This window comes from Octodon degus, unplaced genomic scaffold, assembly GCF_000260255.1.
Source record: "Octodon degus isolate 3935 unplaced genomic scaffold, OctDeg1.0 scaffold00009, whole genome shotgun sequence".
NCBI lineage: Eukaryota > Metazoa > Chordata > Mammalia > Rodentia > Octodontidae > Octodon > Octodon degus.
Window position 1 is genome coordinate 13,475,122 of NW_004524585.1, and position 9,252 is coordinate 13,484,373.

Here is a 9,252-nt window from a genome sequence, read left to right on the forward strand (position 1 = left end):
TGGACATTCATCAGTATACCCCATTTTTTCTAAGTTCCGTTATTGAATATTATAGGTGTGTAAACTCAGCAAAATAGTCTAAAAGAGTCCAGTAGCCCATAATATCATTGGGTCTTCTGTTTTTACAATTTATTTAAAAGACATTGTATGATATCTTCTAGTATTAGAAACTTTAAAAAGTATATTTCCATTTTCTTTTGATTTTAAATTAAAAAAAAAAAACAGAGGTTTGTAAAAAAAAAAAAAGAAAGAAAGAAAGTGAGTATCTCAAATTTTTAAAATAGCACACAAAAAATGTTTTAAATATATAAATTAAAAGGGCAAGGCATATAATTCAGTTCAAAGGCCACAGGTTCATACCAAGGAAATAAAGAGAAATAACAAAGGCCCCGGTGATGCTTCAGAGAGTGGTGCACTTGAAGGCTTGCGCTTGCTCGCCTGTGAGGTCTCCGGGACTCTCAGGCAGGGAGACAGCAACATTCCAGTACATTTTATCCCAGTGAAATATCAAAGAGTCCTAGATCCTGGCCACAATTCCAGAAACTGTAAGAGAAAACCAAAAAAAAAGAGAGAGAGAGAGAGAGAGAGAGAGAGAGAGAGAGAAAACCAATAGAGCACGATGAAACATAATATTTTATGTGAAATACTGCAGCATGGAACACGGAGACAGCTGACCTACAGGAACAGAAGTGAGGATTTTACTGAGTTTAGCTCAAGAAGTACAACTTGTTAAAACTAAATTTAAGAATATTGGGTCTAAAATGGCTCTTGGAGGGCCTGCCAAATAGCTCAGCAAATTAAAGGGCCCACAAGAGGTGCAGGGGCCAGGAGTTTGGTCCCCAGGCCTACTCTGCCAGCTCCACCCCCGGGGTGCATTGAGATGGCAATTGAGACTGGGCGCAGTGGTGCGTGCCTGTAATCCCAGCTCTCGGGAGGCTGTAAACAAGCAGATCACTACGAGTCTGATATAGTATTGAGACCCTGAACACCCTGTAGGCCCTGCCCTAAAATACTACCCAAAAAAAGGCTCTTGGAACAACAAGATTGTGCTCTTGCCTTGTTGCAGCCACTAATTGGGCAGGACCAGCCACAGAATGCTAATCTTGACAGGTAGCCAAGAGCAGAGAATGGCCAGGAGGGAATGGGACAGCGCAGAGAGCCGTAGCAGACAGAATTTGTGGCAATTGACCTTTGACAAGGAAACTCAAATTAAATCTCTGGTTGAGGAAAAAAGTACTTAACCTAGGTGAGGCCGAAGTTATATGAAGGAGCTGCATTTGTATGAAGACCCATCTCGGCGAAGTAGAACTCAGCTGAGAGATGAAGTGTTGCGTGCGCAGAGCCCCAACCACCTCAGTCTGTCATAGAAGGCCCTTTAGAAAAAACAGCATTTACTCTTAACCTTTGTATCCAACCTAACATTCCTGTATCAACTCAGTAAACCTCTTGGAATGTATTGTTAAGCTTAGTTAATACTTGCTACACAGACATGAAAAGCAGACCACCAAATCCCACCCCACCAATCCTAAACGTAAATCTCTATAACATCTAAAACCTATAGAAAAGATTTTTTCTATCATGTGTAGGCAGCCTACCTAATATTGCCATCAATATATTTCTTCAATGTATTGATGTGTGACTTTTTTTGTTCTTGGGCCCTAAGTGTCCACATAACCTCTTCCACTTCAGAGCGTGCCACTTAGGGCAACCAAAATCTATCTTTCTGGACCTTGGTCACTCATATTTGGCTCAGAATCAATTATTTAATTCCTTTAAAACAGGATAAACAATTTGTATCACTACTTTTACCATTGAGAATGTAGGTGTTCTTTTTCCTTGGTGTGCCTGGCCTGTACCTGACTTGTGATCAATGTCTGAAATATACTGGAAGTTTTAAATGAGGAAACCAAGGCCAGCCAAATAGCTCAGCAGATTAAAGTGCCTGCTTAGGCAGATGCAGGGGCTGGGAGTTGGATCCCGGGGCCACTGTGCCGGCCCGCCCCTGGAGCACACTGAGATGGCAATTGAGACTGGGCGTGGTGGTGCATGCCTGTAATCCCAGCTCTTGGGAGGCTGTAAACAAGCAGATCACTATGAGCCCGATCTAGCAGTGAGACCCTGTATACCCTTCCCTAAACTATATATTTTTAAAAAAAGAAAATGGAAACTTAAATGATTTTAATACAAGAAAGCGATACTATAGAAACTAACTCTGAAACATTTTAAGAACTCATGTGTACATAAATCTCTGCAACCCTAAACTAGTTTAATAACTTTGGTTTAGGGCCAGGCATGGTGGCACATGCCTATAATCCCACTACTTGGGAAATTGAGACAGGAGGATCACAGCAAGTTTGAGGCCAACATCGGCTACATGGTGAGTTTAAGGTCAGTCTGAACTACATAGTGAGATTCTACCCTAAAAACAAAACAAAACAAAAAGAAAACCCCGAAACATACTTTTTTTTTTTTTTTTTTTTTGGTGGAACCAGGGATTGATCTCAGGCCCTTGTGCTTGCAAGGGAAGCGCTTATTCTACTGAGCCATCTCCCCAGCCCCTCGAAACATACTTTTATGTGTACATGATTCTCATTTGTACATGCTACAGGGACACTATAACTTCAGATTTTTAATAATTTGTTTGTTGCTGCTACTTTGAGATGTGCATAAATGCTACTTAGTGGTAATCCATAATCACCCACAGCAGAGCTGTTATTGTTTGTGTCTAGGTGTCCCCCCAAAGCCTCCTGCAGTCTTGGGGTGGCTTCTGGAGTTTGTGATTGATTATTGTGGGTGTGGATGCTGCCCCTGCCCTGGGGCAGGTAATTTGCCTTACAGTGTAAGGAAGGAAGAGAAGCTAGCTGCCTGAGCTGCTGCTACCCCTCCCTTGCGCTCTTGCTCACCACCGCCTTGAAAGGTTGCTTTCTGCTCTGTGCTGCTCTGCCTTGGAGCCAGCTGAGTGTGGACTGAAACCTCCAGTAACTGTGAGCTAAATAAACCTTTCCCTCCTTCATTTTGAGTGTCGGGTATTTGTCCCAGCAACGAGAGAAGGGTAACTAAGACAAGAGCAATAAGATAACTTTCTCTCCACCCTCTTAAATTACACGGTGAGGGACCTGAAAATTGAACTAGTGTAGAGCACATTGACAACGCAGCATGCGCTCTTTCTCTAGGAGCAAGTGGCAGTGGCGGCTTCTTTTGCAACTATAGCCAAGATTAAGGCTCGGGATCTTCGCAGAAAGAAGAAGAGTTGTTGAAACAGCTAGACGACCTGAAGGTGGAGCTGCTAAAGTTGCTAAAGTGCTGGGCGGCGCGGTGTCCACGCTCTGCAAGATGCGAGATGTTCGCAAATCCATCGCCCGTGTTCTCACTGTCATCAACCAGACCCAGAAAGAAAAGCTCAGGAATATTACAAGGGCAAGAAGTACAAGCCCCTGGACCTGCGGCCCGAGAAGACCCGAGCCTGAGCCGCTGGCTCAGCAAGCATGAGGAGAAGCTAAAGACCAAGAAGCAGCAGCGGAAGGAGCGGCTGTACCCTCTGCGCCAGTCCGCTGTCTAGGCTTGAGCGGCGTCACAATAAAACTCAATCTCTGGCCTTGGTTAAAAAAAAAAAAAAACGCAGCATGCATAGGGCTAGGAGGAACTCAGTGCTAAGTAGCACAAAGGGGTGATTAGAACTCGGTGTTTGCGACACTCTTCCCCAAAACATAGTAAGTTTGGATAGATAGATAGATAGATAGATAGATAGATAGATAGATAGATAGATAGATAGATAGATGATAGATAGAGATAGATAGATAGATAGATAGATAGATAGATAGATAGATAGATAGATAGATAGATAGATAGATATAGATCCTTTCCCCATTCTCCCATCACAGTTTTTCTTTTCTTTTGGACAGTTTCTTCCCTACTCCCAATACTTATTGCATATTTTGTACAGGTTCATTTTATTTATTTATTTGGTTTTTTGTACTGGGGATTGAACTCAGGACCTGGCACTTGCCAGGCAGGCGTTTATTCCACTGAGCTGTTTCCCCTGCCCCTCTACTGTACATTTTGGATCTTAATTACTTGTTCAGTTTCTCACACTAGTGAGATATTGATGTTTACACATGGGGATCTGATTTATTTCACTTATAAGTATGCTCTTGAGTTGCATCCATTTTCCTATAAACATCTCAAGTTTATCTTTCTTTGTGGCTGAATAGTATTCCAGTAAATAAAAAAACATATCTCTTTTATCCATTCCTTGGTTGTTGATGAGCATTTGAGTTGTTTTAAAGATCTACCTATTACAAATTGTGCTGCTATAAACATGGATGCACATATATCACTCTGATATAATTATAATGTTTCTAATTTTTCTGGGAAGATAGATACCCAAGAATTGTTAGGTTTCAATGGGACCTCTAATCCTAGCTTTTTTTTACTTATCAAATAATATGAATTTCACAGTATTTGTTGTAATGCATAGTGTTGTCTTCCGACCAGTTATATTACTAGATATATTCATGTAAAATTGGAAAAAGAAAGAAATGCATAAGAAATTAGGAAGATAAAGATAGGATAAGTGCTTGACTGGCAAACACAAGGGTCTGAGTTCAATTCCCGGTTCCGCCAAAAAAAAAAAAAAAAAAGTTAAAACAGTTGAAAAAAGGAAACAACACAAATTAAGTGTTATTTTCTCCTTTCCATAGACCACCAGAAATGCACAATACAGTTATCCAAATTATCCTGCTTACATACAGAGATATATCTCTTTCCTCCACTCCATCTCCTATCCTTCTCTTCAACTCTGCGTAACGCTTTCATTTGGAGTAAGTTCACTACCTTTTCCCAATATTGTACCTTTCAGATTCCGTTTTCTTTTTCAGGGGGGCCTGCCCATTAGCTCAGTTGTTTAAGTGCCTATTTAAGCAAAGCAGTCAGGTTCAGGATTCTGTGGTTCGATCCCCAGATCCTCATACCAGAGCTGCCCTTAAGGCATCCTGCGCCAGTCCAAAAAAAAAAAAAAATCCATTTTTCTTTTTCAGGTTCTCACATAAGGTGATAATACAATGTTCGCACATGTGGGTCTAATTTATTTCACTTAACATTATGTTCTCTAGTTGCATCCATTTACCAACAAAAGTCTCAAATTTATCCTGTTTTATAGCTGAATAATTCTTCAGTTGATGGGCAGCTGGGTTGTTTCCAGGAATTAGCTATGACAAATTGCTCTGCTATAAACATGGGTGCACATATTTTGCTGTGCTGTGATGTTTTCAGTTCTTCTGGTACTCAGGAGGACAATAGCTGACATCAATGAGATCTCCAATCTTAGCTTTTTAGGACATCTCCACACTGATTTCCGTAGTGGTTGTACCAGTCTGCACTCCCACCAACAGCACAGCAAGGTTCCTTTTTCTCCACAGCCTCTCCAGCATTTGTTACTGGCTGACTTCTTGATGTTAGCCATTCTTTCTGGACGAAATGGAATGTCACTGTTGTCTTAATTTGCTTTTCTTGAATGACCAATGATGCTAAACATTTTTTTCATATATTTACTTGCCATCTGTATTTTTTCCTCTGAGAAGTGTACATTCATCTAAGATCCCCATTTTGGATTGGGCCTTTGAAATGGGGAGGCTTGTCTTAAAAAAATATGGAACACTTCATGAATTTGCGTGTCATCCTTGCGCAGGGGACATGCTAATCTTCTCTGTATCGTTCCAATTTTAGTATATGTGCTGCCGAAGCGAGCACTAATCCTAGTTTTTTTGTTTGTTTGTTTTTGCTTTAAACAATTTATTTAACTGAAATGGACTTATATTTGTTTCTGAAGTGGCTTCCATTTATTTTGATACATCTTTTCCCCATGATGATTTACAGGATCTTCAAGCCAATATAAATATTTTATAAATATTTGAATTTCTGGGTATATACCTGCACAATACCTCAGCAATATCTTTCAGCAAGAAAAACACTGAAGAGTAAAGACTAGACACAATTACTAGTGTAGTAATTAGTCTACAGATTACAGTGAAAATCTGCTGCAAATATTTCTGAGATAAGAAGGCATCATATACCTGTTCAACTAAGAAAACCAGCCTTACAACACAGGATGATTTAGTTTTACATAGGCCCAAGAACGCTTAAGCTGCCAATTAGGTACTGAATGGCAGAGCAACATCCCCAGTTTATGCTATAAATTCGTAAGGAATGGGTTCCACCAACTTGGGTTCCTTTCCATTGGTCCTCACAAAGTGTGCTTCTCTGGGAGGGGCAGGCTGGCGTTTCAGCTGAACCCAGGTACCTTTCTCTTTGGCTTCCTTGTTTTCTGATCATTTTCCTTGACACGTTTCAGGAAGCTATCACAACGTTTTGAGTGTTTAATATGCTCATTATGCACATTAATCCTCTTGGCAAGTATCTTGCCCTTAACTTGCTTGTTTACAGCAATGCCGACAGCACACTGGGTAACGTTGTAGACTCTTCCCGTTTTGTCATGGTAACATTTGTGAGGCATTCCTTGTTGCACAGTACCCATTCCCTTTATGTCTATAATATCATCCTTTTTGTAGATTTGATGTATGTGGCCAAAGGAACAACCCCATATTTTCTAAAAGGCCTGGAAAACATATACCGGGTTCCCCTCCTCTTGCCCTTTGAGTTAGTCATTTTGGCAAATTACTGGAAGATGGAGGTTCCAGCTGAAAAGCCCTAGTTTTGGGGGCGTGGTAGCACGCACCTGTAATTCCAGCACTTAGGAGGTTGTAAACAGGAGGATCACTGTGAGTCCAATCTACGCAGTGAGACCCTGTAGACCCTGTAGACCCTTCCCTAAAAAATACAGACAGAGAGAGAGAGAGAGAGAGAGAGAGAGAGAGAGAGAGAGAGAGAGAGAATTTATTGAGAGAGAGCTTGGAATGGGATAGCTTGGAAATGGAAAGAGGAATAGCCCTAAGGTGGGGTCTAAAATAAAATGGTGGGACCTGAGATTGTGGTTGTAATCATCTCCACACTGATTTCTACAGTGGTTGTACCAGTCTACACTCTAACCAAAGGTGGAGAAGGGTTCCTTTATCCCCACAGCCTACTGTGACCAGAGGTTCATTCACTGAAAGCCAAGCTTAAAGAGGAAAGAAGCAACCACACACACATACATCCCCTAGGTATGAACAGCAGTGCTTGATATTCTACATAGGCATTAATCACTTTCCCCATTTGGTTCCCATTTAATCACTAGTACCTAAGCAACTATCCTTGTAATCATACTGATTCACCATAGTGTGGTCCGACCTAGAACCCTCCTTACATTGTGGCTTTGCTCAACGTAACACCTTTTAGAAGTGGGGCCACTTTCGAGGGCCCCTTCTGTCTCTCCCATCCATTTTATTTTATTTTACATTGATTGATTGCTTGATTGAGACAGGGTCTCCCTATGTAGTCCAGGCTGGTCTGGAACTCACTATGTAGCCCAGGCTAGTCTTGAATTGACTGATTCTTCTGCCTCAGCCTCCTGAGTGCTAGGGCTACAGGCACGAGCCACAATCTCAGGTCCCACCATTTTATTTTAGACTCCACCTTAGGGCTATTCTTTCCATTTCCAAGCTATCCCATTCCAAGCTCTCTCTCTCAAAAAATTCTCTCTCTCAAAAAATTCTCTCTCTCTCTCTCTCTCTCTCTCTCTCTCTCTCTCTCTCTCTCTCTCTCTCTCTCTGTATTTTTTAGGGAAGGGTCTACAAGGTCTACAGGATCTCACTGCATAGATTGGACTCATAGTGATCCTCCTGTTTACAGCCTCCTAAGTGCTGGGATTACAGGTGTACACCACCGCACTCAGTCCTCAATTGCCATCTCAATGTGCCCCGGGCACAGGGCCAGAACAGCAGGCCAGGGGTTCAAGCTCCCAGCTCCTGCGTCAGCCTAAGCAGGTGCTTTAATCCACTGAGCTATTTGGCTGAACCCCCTCTCTCAATAAATTCTCATCACTTTCATTCCCTGATTTTTGAGAACATAAACTCTGCACTTCAGACATCCAGCAGGATGGGAGTTATATTTCTCTTATGTTATTTGGAGGCCCATATATAATTTCTATATCAAATGCCCTATATCAATATTAGACAAATAAGAGAGAACACAGAGAGCATTGCTTTTGGTATTTGATATTTTTCAATCATCTTCAACTTAAAATATTCCTAATCTAACATGGAAAATATTGAGGCCCCATTTTCTGATCCAATGCATCACTTCTTTGATAGTGTTTCCTGTCAAAAAATACTTTGATTAATAATCTGGTACATTCTTTCACATTCTAAAATATCTAAAATCTCTTGGATCAAATTATGTCTTTATGAGGCCAAGCAGATAGCTCAGTAGAATAAGTGCTTGCTTGGCAAGTACAGGGGCCTTAGTTCAATCCCCAGTTCTGGAGAAAAAAAAAAGTCTTTATTTCCAATGTAACCAATACCTACCTTGCCAAACTTGTGATTATCTTTTACCTGGACTGTTGGCCTACCTTTACAGCCTTCCTTCCAGCTTAAACTATGTGTTAATCAACTTCCTGTGGCTATAACTACCTGAAATAAATGACCTAAAATGAGAATTTATTTTGGCCTGTGCTTTCAGAAGTTCAGTCCATGGTCATTTGGCCCCATGTTTCTGGGCCTGTAGGAAGGCAGAGCATCATGCAGAGAGTAACTGAGCTGGCAAGATAGCTCAGCAGGCTAAGGGCCTGCTTAGGCAAGCACAGGGACTGGGGCTCGATCCCTAGCACCACATGTCACACCAGCCCCACCTCAGGGCACTCTGAGTTGACACTGAGTCTAGGCATGGTGGCACACACCTGTAATCTTAGCGCTGAGGAGCCTAAAAATAGGAGGATCAATACGAGTCCAAGCTACGAAGTGAGACCCTATACCAAATACATTTTTTTTAAAAAGGAAAAAAAGCAGAGTGACAGAAGAAAGCTGCTCATTTCATGGTGGCTAGAAAGGGTAGAGCAAGGACAGCACCACACTTCAAGGCAACCTACTTTCTCCATCCAGGCTCTGCTTTGTAAACTTCCTACCACTTCCCAATATTGCCATCAGCCAGAGACCATGCCTTTGGGGGACATTCCTTATTGAAGTCATAACACAGTAATATTAATTAATTAATTTAGATGTGATTTTGTTGACAAAGGGTCTTGCTATATTTTTTTTTAAATTTTTTTATTTATTTATTTGAGAGAGAGAGAGAGAGAGAGAGAGAGAGAGAGAGAGAGAG

The 9,252-nt window shown here is 41.4% G+C and overlaps 1 non-coding gene and 1 pseudogene across 1 annotated transcript; one reads left to right on the forward strand and one right to left on the reverse strand.

Annotated features, from left to right (window-relative positions):
* LOC111814329 overlaps positions 1-3,559 on the forward strand; it is a 39,282-nt pseudogene extending 35,723 nt beyond the window's left edge.
* Positions 3,560-5,641: 2,082 nt separating this feature from the next.
* LOC111814808 lies at positions 5,642-5,748 on the reverse strand. Its single transcript, XR_002819694.1, has one exon. It is a non-coding gene; the product is annotated as a U6 spliceosomal RNA (small nuclear RNA).
* Between the last annotated feature and the right edge of the window lie 3,504 nt (positions 5,749-9,252).